Here is a 14252-nt window from a genome sequence, read left to right as displayed (position 1 = left end):
CTGCTTTCTGTATGAATTTTAATGTTTAGAAACTCACCTAGGAAATTGAGACCTTTGTTGGTACATTTACATATATTCAGTATACTGTGAGGGGTTGATACTGCAGAGGCATGTTCTGGCCAAATCCTTCCCTCACCTTATACACTACCTCCATTCATGGCTGCTTAATGTGCATTTATGAAAAACTGACCAGAAAAACATTATTGGCATCTAAGCAACATTTTTCTAAATTGTGAGTGACACCACTGTTATCCATTAACAGAGAGCTTGACACCAGTGAAGCCTGATGGCACCCTACAATGGGTGCTCTCCCACACTCCCAACCTGATGACTACCATCCCCTGTCCTCCATATGCCTCTGTCAGAAAGCCTTGCTACAAGATACTACTAGACAGTACTAGATAAGGAGACCAAGAAAGAAGACTACACGGTTTTTAACAAGATACTTATTTACTGAGGATCTGTGTAGTCAAGTTGAAAGTGTGCCACTTCAGAAGTTCTTAAGACAATCTCAGCTTTGGCACTTTGGTCATAAATCACTTTCAAGTACTTCTTTTTGGTATATTCCAAACTAGTGGGCTCCTCACCCCAAAATCAATGCTGAAACACAGCATCTTGAAAGAACAACCAACCAACAAATAAAGAAAAGGAAAAAAATGATATTTTTATTCATTACATAGCTATACTGAGCAACAAGAACGCTGTGAACATTCCTGTAAGACCAACTCATTGCTTTATAGAATGTTAAATAGCAAAGCAAAGTTAAAATGGCATAGACTTGTGAAATATGTTAGGAGTACAAATAAAGTATGCTACCTAAACCAAATTTTGATCAGTTTACAAGATACAGATATTTGGAAAGATTTTTCAGAATTTGTTTTCAGTGTACTCAATGTATTTTTATCCTTTTTATCTTTTGATTAACTTTCCTTAGCTTTGATACAAAACTTTTAATGGCATTTGAGGTAAACATAATAAACACGAGAAACTGTTGTAAATGAACCTTGTCTCATTTTAGGTGCCTACTTAGTTCAATTTTATATGAATGTATGTAATTATTTTTATGAATATATAAAATGTATTACATTCATCAATTTTTGATGCTCTGGGGTATCAAGATGGAACTGGCAGATACAATGCTGGACTTAAGAGACACCTCACCCTTCTGGAGCAGGTCAGGGAGAGCCGCTGGAATGGCATTGGTTGTATAAACAGGGCTAGATGCCACAGGCTCCTAAACAGCTCTTGGGTAGCCATCATATAGACATCTTTATCAGAACTAGTTCAGCTAGGCTGTCTTTATAGCAAATGGAGAAACACATTTATTTTTTCAGGATATGAATAATATGCCCTATTTCAGATACATACTTAAGAGTAAGTCAACCTTCTATCTAGAAGCCCCTATAAACCGGGGTCTAGACAAGTAAGGCAGGTGGAATGATCTACATTTGGTCATAGAGGTTTTCAACCTTCTTTCCATATCCCCGTATCACACACGTAAGCTGGGCTGGTCTTGAGATCCCCGAGCTAGTGCTGACCAAATCAGCTCCAGAGCTGTTAAACCTTATCCAACTGGTTCTGCCTCTGAGTTAACTAGCCCTGGATTCTTTTGCTTTGGACAACTGAAACAGTTGTTGTGATCAAAGAGTTAATATTTTTATGTAGACCACATACAGGTGCAGTGTTTGATCCAGTGTGTCAGGTTAGGCTTCCAGGCAAGAATTTAGACCGCTTGCATGATTGGTATTTTCTATCAGCTGGGTTATACATACCATTTTTTACTGTTGTGACTGTTATGGACTTCATTTTTAGATGTTCAACTTTCTCCCAGTGGGTTGGGAATTTAGTCATCTTTGATATATAATTTCGTATTTAATAGTTAATTACACTTAAAAGCTGAAACATATATGAGGTAGATACTGTATATTTAAGCCATACAATATTGAAGTCCCTATTTGGAATTAACCATTTGTGCCTACATGTAGTAACAGTTGCTTTTTAAATGTGATATTTGCTGAAACAGGAAGTCTGATAGCTTTTAGGTTTATGGAGTAAAGGTAAACTTTTCCATGTTATAGATTTACACAGTATGTGTTTTATACACATGGAAATAAAAGTTTCTCTTAATTTGATTTCATGTCTTCAATTGGCCAAATCAGATAATCTTTCTCCCTTGGAACTTCCCTTGAAACTTCTTACATAGGTAGTCTTTACATTTCAAAACTGTTCATGTGAGTAACTACTAATGGTATATAATCTCAGATTAACGCCAGAGACATTAACCCCCAAAAAGGTGAAAATTACTATAAACTTAAATTTTTAAAGCATGGAAAAGAACAAAGCAGACATGAGATATGTTGAGATAATCTCATGTTTAAACTGAGACAAAAGACTTGAAGAATTTGAGTCTCAGGCAATCTTACTAGAGAAGTGATAAAACTCATAAACATTTCAATTACTACCTAACAAATGACATGCTAGAACTGATTCAAACAGACTAATTAGCATTTCAAAGTATTTATAAACTCTGCCAGTATCTGTACTAGAGTGTCCATGAGAATCATTACTTTCAGAGCACAAGCACTGTAGTTGACTCCTGACAGTTTATAAATAAGATCATTTAATTTTCCAGTTCTAGGCCTAACTGTTAAGTGAAACATAAATAATCTCTAAACTATGAACTAAAGTAGATTTGAATTGAGCTGAGATACGTAGTTTACAACTACCACTTCTAGATGAAACACCTGATTAAAAAGAAGAAATCTCAAACTACATGGAAATTACGGTCATTTTCAGGATATAGGTTTCTACATTCTTTTTCCAGTTCATGAATGAACACTGTGACTTGCACAGTCAAAAGAATTTAATTTAGCATCAGTTCTATGCCTGCAGAAAGAGAGCTATTGTATTTGATTCTCTTCTTGATTTATTTTTCTCTGTCTCTTTAGGCCAACAAATTGATAGCATTTATGTACAAGACCAGCTTCATTAATTGTGCAGGAATTGCAAATAGTTTTTCAATTAAGATAATTTGTAAGCATTTCTAGGATTGGGGACATAAATTATTAAGCCTTTGGGGACAATTGCTGCTTTCTGTGCTTTTGGGCTGTCAAGTGCAATGGAACCTTGATCTTGATCAAGGTTTAAAGACAATATTTAATACAGATCAAAATCATTATGTTGATAGGTATACCAATCAGCATTCGCTTGCTAGGAAAATTTTCCCCTTTTAAGCCAGGCATTATCACAAATTGGACAAACACTGGTCATCTTTACCTAGAGGGTTCTTGACTCAAGGATTATTAGTCACTTGCATTTGGATTTGTTGAAGATGACTTTATTACCTTTGTTCAGTGAATACATAAAGGTAAATACATTTATACAGTCTTAACCACTCAAAAACCTATAGATATTATGGACTTAAATACTGTGGACTATTTAAGAGACTTAAGATAAAAGAGTTGTCACTGAAGATAATATAATTCCATAAAAGCCAAATTCATTTGATTAAGTGATAACAATAGAAATCAGGGAACTACACCCTGGAACAACTTTTGAAGACGTAGTATCCCAACAGTCAGAACAAACTGGAGAATAACATGACCTTTGTAAAATGAAGACTTTTTCATAGCTTCACAGTGGGGCAAAATTATCAGTGAACCTGTACCTGCATCAGTAAATCTGCATATTCATAATCTCTTTGAAATAGGGTTAATACTGAGGCAGCAAAATTTACAGATATTAATTGGTACAGTGAAACCTATGCAGATCACATACATGTGTAGATGATCTAGCAACATGGGACATTAAAATGAGTTACCAAATTCAAGGGCTAAGTAATGTGTATGGGAGGGACCGGAAGCAATTAAACTACAATGAAACTATAGTACTCTCCTGAATTAGTTATTAATACTCAGGGGAAAAAAAGAAAACTTTTAAGTCTTTAAGGATCAATGCCCATCCTTGCTTAAAAGATGTAAAGACAATATCGGCAATTGCTAGGAAAAGCAGTGGAGAGCAAACCAGAAAGTATCATAATGTGCTTTCATTAATCAGTATGGACCCACACCTTGACTATGGAATAGGTTTATTATCATGTCATTGTAAAGATAATACAAAGAAAGTGTGTAAAGGAGGGAAAAAGAGACTCGGGTATGGAAAAGCTTTCATGACCAGGAAAAACAGAGCTGTTCAGAGCTCTTCAGTTTGGAATATACACTACGGATAGGCTTAAACAGAGGATATTAAATCATGAATTGCATTGAGAAACTACAAAGCAAATAATTTTTTCCTATTTTTGATGTATTAAATTCAGGAACCCCTAACTTAGCTAACAGTGAAATTGCTGGGCAAAACCGACATGCTTAGGGAAGTACTTTTAACATATTAAAAAATATATAGTAGAAACTAATTTTGCCAAAGGATGAAAAGATAAATGTTCAAAAATGCATTAGACAAATTCATGAAATAACATCTTATTAGGATGGTAAAAAAAATTTTCAGGCATAACTTCTCATCCTGGAAGTCTTTAAACAGTGATGAAACAGCCAGTAATGGTGATATGAGACAGGATGCAAGACTTTCTGGCTTTTGACCTGATTTTTTATAGCTGGTTTTGCATTACTTATGTCATGCAAAACCCCACATATATCTTGAGAGTAAATACTCCTGAAGTTATATCTATAGTGCACTGAATTAAAAGATGGGAGCTTCATATTCTTTAATACTACATGACTATTTCTATAATAAACACCCATTTATCTTAAGGCATTCCTAATATAGCTATTAACAGATACATATTCAAAAGAGATCAGTACATTTTAACTGCATGACTCCCATTGAAATCAGTTAGTCTCCTTGAGGGATGGTGAAGAAAACGATTATAGAAATAAAAGAAATAAATCAGGAGAAACAGCTTAGAAATATTTTTTGCTACATTTATTTTTCACCAGAAAATTGTTTGGGCTTCATAAGTTTTGCTTTCTTCTCAAGCATGTCTCTTATGGCTCCAGAGACATAGGAGAGGATAGAATTAAAATATCACTTACTAGCCAAGATGCTGCCCACCTAATTAATTACAATAAGAACTGGGATACTCAAAAAACACCTTACAGGTATTCATCAGAAAAGATATTTGAACCCTTAAGAAAAAAATAAAAATCATGCCACCTTAACCATATCAGGTTCTTGCTCTTTTAAAACAAAGCCAATGTTTTCCAAGTAACTGAATTGTTACCTTTTGGTTTTCCCTTAAATTCAACTCAGTTGAAATATATATGGTTTCTAGTACGTTAATTTTAAAGAAGAGAGTCCCCTTCTGGGAAAAGATAAAGGCATCTTATGTTTAATTCATCCATTTCCTAGTGTGCAGAATGGATTTTAGAAGGAAAAGAGTGGGAGGAGGAATCACTGGTCTGGAAGATACATTACATATATAACGTAAGAAATGAAGCTGCCAGCAGTGGAATAACAGTGGCAACATTCAGATTTTCAAATACCAGATCATGTTTGCCTCTGGTAGATAGATGTGAAGGATAAATATATTTTGTAAAAAAAAAAAATAATTGATTACACTTTGATTTATTTTAATTATTTTTTCCCCAATCAGTTTAACAAATTTCTAAAGTATTGTTTAGTAAAATGTTTTACAAAAGCATGGCAATATAACACAATTTGAAGAGGTAGTTGTTTTTACTTTTTAACACTTTAACAGGACTGTTTCATTCAGGAGATCCAAGGCCGTGCATTTTTGGATCACTGATACTTTTTATTTTGTCAGCTTTTCTGTAGACCAAAAGAAAAAAACACCAAATCCTTGTTGAGCAGCACACCACAATTCTTCTGGAATTGGCTGTTCTTATAGGACATTAATGAGCTTGTTACCTGTCCAACCAACTTTATTTTTAATCTCCATTTCACCCATCAGATTCTACAAACTTTATCAATAGCACAGTATCCAGAATCCAAAAATCATTAAATGCTTAAAAACAGCTGTTGAGAAAAAAAGATTGTCTCTAAGGGAAGTAGTGAAGTCATCCACACCAATATCTCCATTTCACCCATCAGATTCTACAAACTTTATCAATAGCACAGTATCCAGAATCCAAAAATCATTAAATGCTTAAAAACAGCTGTTGAGAAAAAAAGATTGTCTCTAAGGGAAGTAGTGAAGTCATCCACACCAATAAAGTTGAGGAAAGACACCTTGCACTATTTCCCCAAGAGCTAGTAAGTGTGAAAGGGGAAAGCTGCACTGCCATTTGTGTATACTAATTTCCTGCCTTTTATTATACAGCAACATTCATGGCAGAGAAGAATCCAATCTTCCTATTAACTGTACTCCAAACTAGGCTGTCATAAAAATCATAGCGGGGAAAAAACCGAACAACCCTCAAATAGAAACAACTGTTGTTACGTTAAACAAAAAGACATTATTTTAACTTGTTTTAACTTTTCTACATCAGAATACCTGTCTAGTATCTATAAATATCTTTAGTAAGCTTTTTCTTTTTTTTTTTTTTTTTTTAAAGAAATAAGAAATTTTCAGGAAATAAGGAATGTAGCTTGTGCTATGTTTCTAGCATTAAAACTCTCCTCAATTATAATAACTTATTCATTTTAAGACTTTACAAATCTGCTTTCTATAAAACACTATTCATAAAACAAGGTGAACGCTGTGTGTTGGTGAATGTTCATCTTCAAGCTTGCCTTCTATGGATGACCATACATGCTGAAATTCATATCTTCAAAGTCACTGTGATGGTAGTGTCTGCTCTGAAAGAAAAATGTTTTCTCTGTTAAGGTAGAAGAAACTTCAATTGGACAGTGCTATTTCTTTTTTCTGGCTTGGAGAAATTTAAAGATCTGAACTGAATCTAAAAATGGTTATTGCTGACTTAACCCAGAGCAACTATGCCATTTTCTTGTAGTCAATATAATGCTGGATCTTGGAGTCAGAGCTGCTTTCCAAGCTAGGAAAGATTTCCCTCTAGGGTCTTTTGGACGGTATTGCTGCAGGAATAGTCAATGGCAAAACCAGAATGAAATGTTGGAAGGTAAAACTGTATTTTAGAAGTTCAACCAGTCAGTAACTGAAACACCTACTCCGGTCTAAGATCTTAATCTAGTTCCTTGTTCGTAAGTTGTTCTTTAACACAGCAAGAACTACTTTGACATCAGCATTGCTCAAAATGGTATCTCGCCCAAAGAAGAAAGTCTACTTTACATTTCTTAAAACTAACACATACTTATGGAAATGACTTACTACATTTAATGATTTTGTAAAGGAATTTTAAAGCAGGAAGTCTACAAGTAAATTCCTGAGAAAATGAATTAATCAGAATGTGTTGGAAATGGTAATCAATTACAGAAAATAATCTCTGTAATAAACCCAATTATTTTACTAGCATTAACAACTTAAAACACCAATTTTATGTAACTGTGAGAACATTGTACTCATATATATGCATAAAGTTATAACACTGAGAAAACTCAGCTGTTTTGGTAGGTTTTTTTCCTTTTTTGTTTTTTTAGCTTCTGAGCTACATATATCAATACAGCAGAAGTCAATCAGAACAACAGCACTTTGTCTTTTTCTGTAAGGCTGTTTTTCTATTATCCATACTTGATCTTCATTCATAAAAGAAACATTGCTTTATTTTGCTTTTTCTTAGGCTTATTCATAATTCAGAGATAACTTTTAGAAGCAGCATAAAATAAAGCTCCCAAGGACTGTATGAACCACTCTGAACCTTGGCATTCTAGAACAACCTAAGTCACAGCTGAAGCCTACAGTTCAAGCTCAAGTACCCCATATTATATTTGCAGAGCTGAAGAAGAAAGCATTTCGGCACTTCTTTATTCTCTTTGGACTGTAACAAAGAATCTGAGGAGAAAGAAAAGGCGGGAAGGCAAGCAAGGGAAAAGAGAAGTGTTCCTTGCCAAAAACAAGCCTTGTTCATACTTTGTATGTTTTAAAAAATGATCAGGTCAGCTTTAAATACTCAATTTCTGAAATTAAAAGATAAACACACTTTTACTGGTGGGTGTTGGGGAAGGAATCTCTCACTTTCTGTTTCCTAGAGGTTTGCTCCCAGTGAGCCTTGGTGCATTCCAAGCAAGCAAAGTTAAAAAGAAGTCATGTCTACTTCTGGTAGGATCATTCAAACAAACTCAAAATACATTTTCATCTTGAAACCTGACATTATTTCCCAGACAGCAGTTTTCCCTAAACATATGTATTGTGTTTTAAGCCCAGCCGGTAACAAAGCACCATGAAGCTGCTCGCTCACTCCTCTCCCTCAACTCCAGTGGGATGAGGAGGAGAAAATATAAAGAAACGCTCATGAGTGAAGACAAAGACAGGGAGGGATCAGTCACCACTTTTGGTCACGGGCAAAAAACACACTCAACTTGGGGGAGAAAACCAAAATCAATTTACTATGAAAAAAAACAAACCAGGGATTTTAGGAAGTAAAACCAAACCTTAGAACGCCTTCCCCCCAGCCCTCCCTCCTTCCTGGCCCAACCCCACTCCCGGTTCCCTCTCCCTCCTCCCCCCCGGCGGCGCAGGGGGACGGGGAATGGCGGTTGGGGTCCGTCCGTCATACCTTGTCTCTGCCGCTCCTTCCTCCTCAGGGGGAGGAGGACTCCGCACTCCTCCCCTGCTCCGCCGCGGGGTCCCTCCCACGGGAGACGGTCCTCCACGAACTTCTCCAGTGTGGATACCTCCCACGGGCTGCAGTCCTTCAGGGACAGCCCGCTCCAGCATGGGCTTCCCCAGGGAGCGGCGGCCATCTTGGGGGGCACCCACCCCCTGCTCCGGCGTGGGCTCCTCTCTCCCCGGGCTGCAGGTGGGCATCTGCTCCCCCGCTCCCCTCCGTGGGCTGGGGGGGGACAGCCTGCCGCCTGGTCTCCCCACGGGCTGCAGGGGCATCCCCTCCTTCTTCCCTGCCCTCGGGATCTGCACAGGGGTTCCTCTCCCATCCCGATCCCCCGACTCCCGGCAGGTTTCCCCTCTGGAATCTGTTCTCCCAGAGGCGGGTCCGGCTCCCGGCCGGGGAAGCTTCCAGCAGCTTCTAGCAGGAGCCAGCCCTGCAGCCCTTCCCCCGCTACCAAAACCCTGCCAAACAAACCCATAACAATAAAAAAGAAAGATAAAAAAAGAGAGTCATTAATATTGCTTGTGATCTGAACCTCCAGGGCCAAACTTGTATTAGCTTCTTTATTAAAAGGCATTCAAGCAACTTCTGTGATTCCCATTCTGAAATGGAATAATTTGTTACACAATTACACAGTTGGTGTAAAAAATATTTTTATGCAAACAAATGTCACAAACCAACTGTGTAGGGTCACTGATGATTTTCTAGATGAATGATTCTCAGCCATTCCAAGGTGGTGAACTATTAGTTGAAGAGAAGAACCACTAAATTAAACTTACTATGAAAGCAAAAGTATATTGTTAATAAGCTCAGTTAATTTTTCATACATTTCAAGATGCTGGCAAAGACTAGTTGAACTAGAAGATTAAAATGCAATGAAAATGTAAGGGTTGGTTTTTCTTTGCTTGCTTTTTGTTTTAGTTTGCTAAGTATTTTTGGAGCCCAGTTATCTTTTGTGATACACTGCTGTCATGTTTTTGATACAAGAGCTGAGAAACACTGCTCTAGAAGTAAATTTTCATTACTAGTTTAGGGTATTGCCTTCAAAATCTGCATATAGCAAACCCATACCCATGAGAAACTTAAAGATCTATTTCTGCTGTATAAAAAAAATCTCATAGTTAATTTCAGTAAAATAAAGATCATGTCCTCAGACAAGGAAGAACACTACAACATGTTTATAAAATTTGTATTAAAGAGGAAAAAAAAGTCAAAATGCAGATGTAGGTATAAGAAATAAAAATTTTAGGTAGTAGTTTCTCCCTGATCTCAAAGTTTATTTTACTCCAGTGAAAAGCACCAAACAGAACCATCCATCTTTACAGACACAGGCAGAGACACAGCCTCAAATCACTTTCAGAGAGGAAATTAATTAAAATCATTGGGGTACACCCCCCCTCCCCAATAAACAAAACCTCAAAACCTTACAGTGCAGAATCTAGCAGTTCCTGCATTAAACACAATTTCCTGTAGGAAATGCATTACTTCTGTCATTTGCCTTTTTCACTGTCTGCTGGCTGATTTCATGTAAAAGTTTAAGGCGTTAAAGCCTTGAATGGTTTCCTGTATTTGTTTAGACAACTAGCCTAGCATTGATCTAGGTTTACCTTTCTGAGTGGCCATTTTCCATGACTCCTTGACAGTTCTATCTGAATAATTGTTGAATGGATGAATAATGGTTTTCTGAGGGTTTGAGTGTGTTTGTTTTAGTGTTTCTTTTCTCCTGCCACAGGCTGCTGCTTTCCCACAGCAATTAAATTATCTATGATACTTGAGCTAATGGCTCAGTAGATTAAACAAAGGGGAGTCTTTACACAGCCCCATCTTTTTGAGGCATGATCAGCTCTGGAAATTGGTTTGATTAAAGTGTGATTGTCTTCAGACCATGAAGTAATATTATAACTGGGAAAAAAAATCTAGCATATCTGAAAATGTTTGAATATTTCCGATGTAAGTTGGTCTAATAAAACATACTGTTTTCCCATTACAGACCTGATCTTATTCAGAGCATCACTGTATCAAAATATGAATGACAGCATTGTATTTAGATTTTATATGAAACTACTACAGTCTCATGTAGGATAGAGCATGGAGTTGAGTAGCTGAAAGAGTGGTTTGGTACAGCTTGGAGAGTTTGATTTTGTGTGGAATTTCTGTGGGCTAATGTACACAGATTGCTTTTAATACATACATATGGTCTATATCATAAGCACTTTCATGGCTGTACAAGATTCTTGAGCATATTTCAATCCTGCTTTCAATAGAAACACCTCATCAAATGAGATAGAGTAAATATCAGCTAAGTTCAGACTTTCACTTGGAAGTTTAGCTTCTCTTCAGAGCTGGTGGAGAAAGACGAGCTGTTTCAACAGATGATACAGAACATATAATGTAGGATATTTGCTCTGAATGGATATAAGGTAAGGAATCACATATCTCGGGCTGCTAAGCTTGAGGAAGTTAGTAGCTTTTTATAAAGAATCTCTAAAAACTTTTAGAGAATGTGTCACCCTATATAATGTCTAGTTCAGATGTGATTTTTGGTGGTACCTGCAAATAGTACTGCAACACCAGTAGAGATATTATTGTCAGTAGAGATGACTATTCAGTAAACCCTCTGGAAAGCTGCTCATAACTTTCAAACATCAATTTTTAAAGCAGATTTAAACTTATTTAAAACCAAAGTAAGGAGGCCAGCAGACAGATAGTACAAAGAATGATAATACAACCCTTTTTCTACATGTCTTTAAAAGTCTTGCTTTTCAGAGTGTTGTTTCTACTTAGCAATATTCTGTTTATCTACACTGATTTATTCAGTATTTCAGTTACATACAGTACATAATTGATTGTAACTTCAGGTCTTGAGTTATGACTTAGCTCAGCTGCCTACTGTAATTTAATTGTGTTTTTAGCAAATTAGTTTAATCCTCAAATAAAACACTTGCATCATCTGTGCTTTTGCAGATATGTTGCAGTACTTGCGGCAAATCTACTGAATGTTCTGCTATACTGCTAATAAGAAAGGACATTCAAGTCTCTTGTTTATAAGCTTTATGAGTCTACAGTGTTGTGAATATCTAATATGTGTAAAAACTGGTTTGTATATTATAATACAGAAGTTATATAGCCTCAGCCAAATGGGACTTGCATCAAACATTTTTAATAGTGTATAAATATTGAGGTAAGAAGAGATGAGAATGAGGGGAAATCTGAGAAAACTACTGTTTCGTGGTATAATGTGCATCATCCAGTGGCAGCTGTACTTATGCTTAGAAACTCAAGAAAATGCAATTGGAATCTTGCTGACTGCATGCTGTCATCAAACAGAATATAATAAAATATAACAAGAAAAATTAAATATAATATACACAAAGCACAGAAAAAAAAAAGACAAAAGAAAAATAGACCCAATGTAATAAGAAAAATGTGAAAAGAAAGAAAAATAAAGAGAAAAATAAAAAATTCCTACAGGAATACAGCATGACAAGCTGCCAATAGGGAAAAGATAATGTAGTGGATAGTCTTGAAAAGTGATGTCAGACAAGAGATACAATGGTAGAGAAAGTAGAGAAAAATACCTACTGTAAAGATGAATAAACTCCCTTTAACCATGACTAGAACATTGACTGCAAAAGATAGAATTGGAAGATGTACTGTATCCATCCAGCAGTGAAATCAATGCAGTTTCCCCTTTGCTATTTCAGATATGAAAAGATAATGGTATTATGCACCTTTGAAAAGGAAATTTTAGAGCAGGTCTACACTTTGTGGTCATGGTATTCATTATATATTAACTGCCATTACGTGGACTCTAAAATTTCCATTTCTTTCTCCTGCGCATCTGTGCTGCTCCAGCTCTCAGAACATGTTTGCTTCATTCTTTCCAGGTGCTCTGCTTTTCACTCCAAGTGAACTGCATGCAAAAAGAGAAACTAATGGTGTGCTAATATTGGGAAGCAAGATACAAAGTAGAATGCAGTGGATATAAAAAAGAAACTTTGACAAGATAAAAAGAATGACATTGTTATAAATTGCATCTAATTTTCAGAAACATGAGTAAACAGAGCCTTGGGCTTGATCTATGGAATGAACCGGAAAAATTCATATTGACTTAATTTAGCAGGACTGTGGGAACTTTATTACATAATGCAAAGATACTCTCAGATCTCTAGGACCCAAAATTCCTATTGAAGCATGATGAAAACTTGTAGTGAAAATGCTAAAAATAGTCATAGGTGACCCTGAAAATGTACACATTTGCTATTAAATTTCCAAGATTCAGATTTCTTATTTAAATAGTCTCCAGGAAAAATGAAATGCCTTTATTTGTATATGGTGGAATTAGCTGATTCTAAAAGATGTCTGGTCATTGTCTTTTCCATGGGCTGCCTCTGTCCCCTCTGTAAAGTCTGATATGCTTTTCTGAAATATCTGTAAGATTTATATTTAAAAAATATTTTTAGGCAGGGACCTAACTTTCCTGAATGTTCATAAGGATCAAGATGCAGCCAGGATTGTTTAAAGTGTAATTAATAATAAGTACCTCATTACAGGGCCCAAAAAACTTGAGCTTGTGTTGCTTGCAGAGAAGGACATGTCCTTCAGAAAGAGATACTTGAATTTCATCACAGCAGAAATGAAATGACAGAAGGGTTATAACAGCAAAAAATCATATATAGAGAGGCAAGAGAAAGACAGAGGAACAAGCTCTAAACTGGTGTAACTATGGCAGTTTATACCAGGCGAGAATTAAGCTGACAGCCTTAAGGCACATATTCCATTCCTGAAAATGAAAACAGTTTAGAAGAGGTGCATTTGAGTCAAAGGAAAAATAAAAATGGTGACCATGCCACACCTGATCTTTAGAGACAGGGGAGGGGGGTAGAAAGAATAATCAGTGGAAGAGATGCAGTTGTGCACATATCAGTTTACATCAGTTTCTATCTGATTTCTAGGACAAATTGCTGCCTGAAGCTCATGTACACAGGGCTGCTAACTAGTTTCCTTAATTGGTTGCTTTACATGGAGTCGGGTAATATTGTTAAGCAACAGAATGTTATAATGAACTGAGGACTGCACTTGAAAAATAAGCTATGCTATTTTTTCGGGCTGGTGAAACACAGATTGCTTTCAGTTATTTTTCTTGGCAGGGCTGTAGTTTCTGTCCATAGCCTGTCAAGCTAGCATAGTATCCAGATGGTTATAAGGCTCTAGGGCACCTGTATAACTCACATTAGAGTTTAACAGAAATGTAGTGAGTAATATTTATATATTTACATTTCAGATCCTCCTCCATTCAAAGCAAAACACAGCTGTTATATTTTCACCCTGGCCATTACCCTGTGATATTCCACTCAGCCAGTATCTCCACTCATTGCCAGTTTGTAGTAATGTTGCTGCATTTCCCTTCTTTCTAACCCTTGTGTAAAGCCATCTCTGAACTAATACATCTCCTATAGCCCAAACAAGAAAGCAGTCTACCAGGATATGGTTTTGCTATGTAATGGTCTAGCATAATAATTTTTCAAGGTATTCATTTTTATACCACTCAGACTTATCGATGAGGTGTTATTTCTCTTATCTTCAAACCTG

This window comes from Aquila chrysaetos, chromosome 14, assembly GCF_900496995.4.
Source record: "Aquila chrysaetos chrysaetos chromosome 14, bAquChr1.4, whole genome shotgun sequence".
Taxonomy (NCBI): Eukaryota; Metazoa; Chordata; class Aves; order Accipitriformes; family Accipitridae; genus Aquila; species Aquila chrysaetos.
This window is presented reverse-complemented; position numbering follows the sequence as displayed.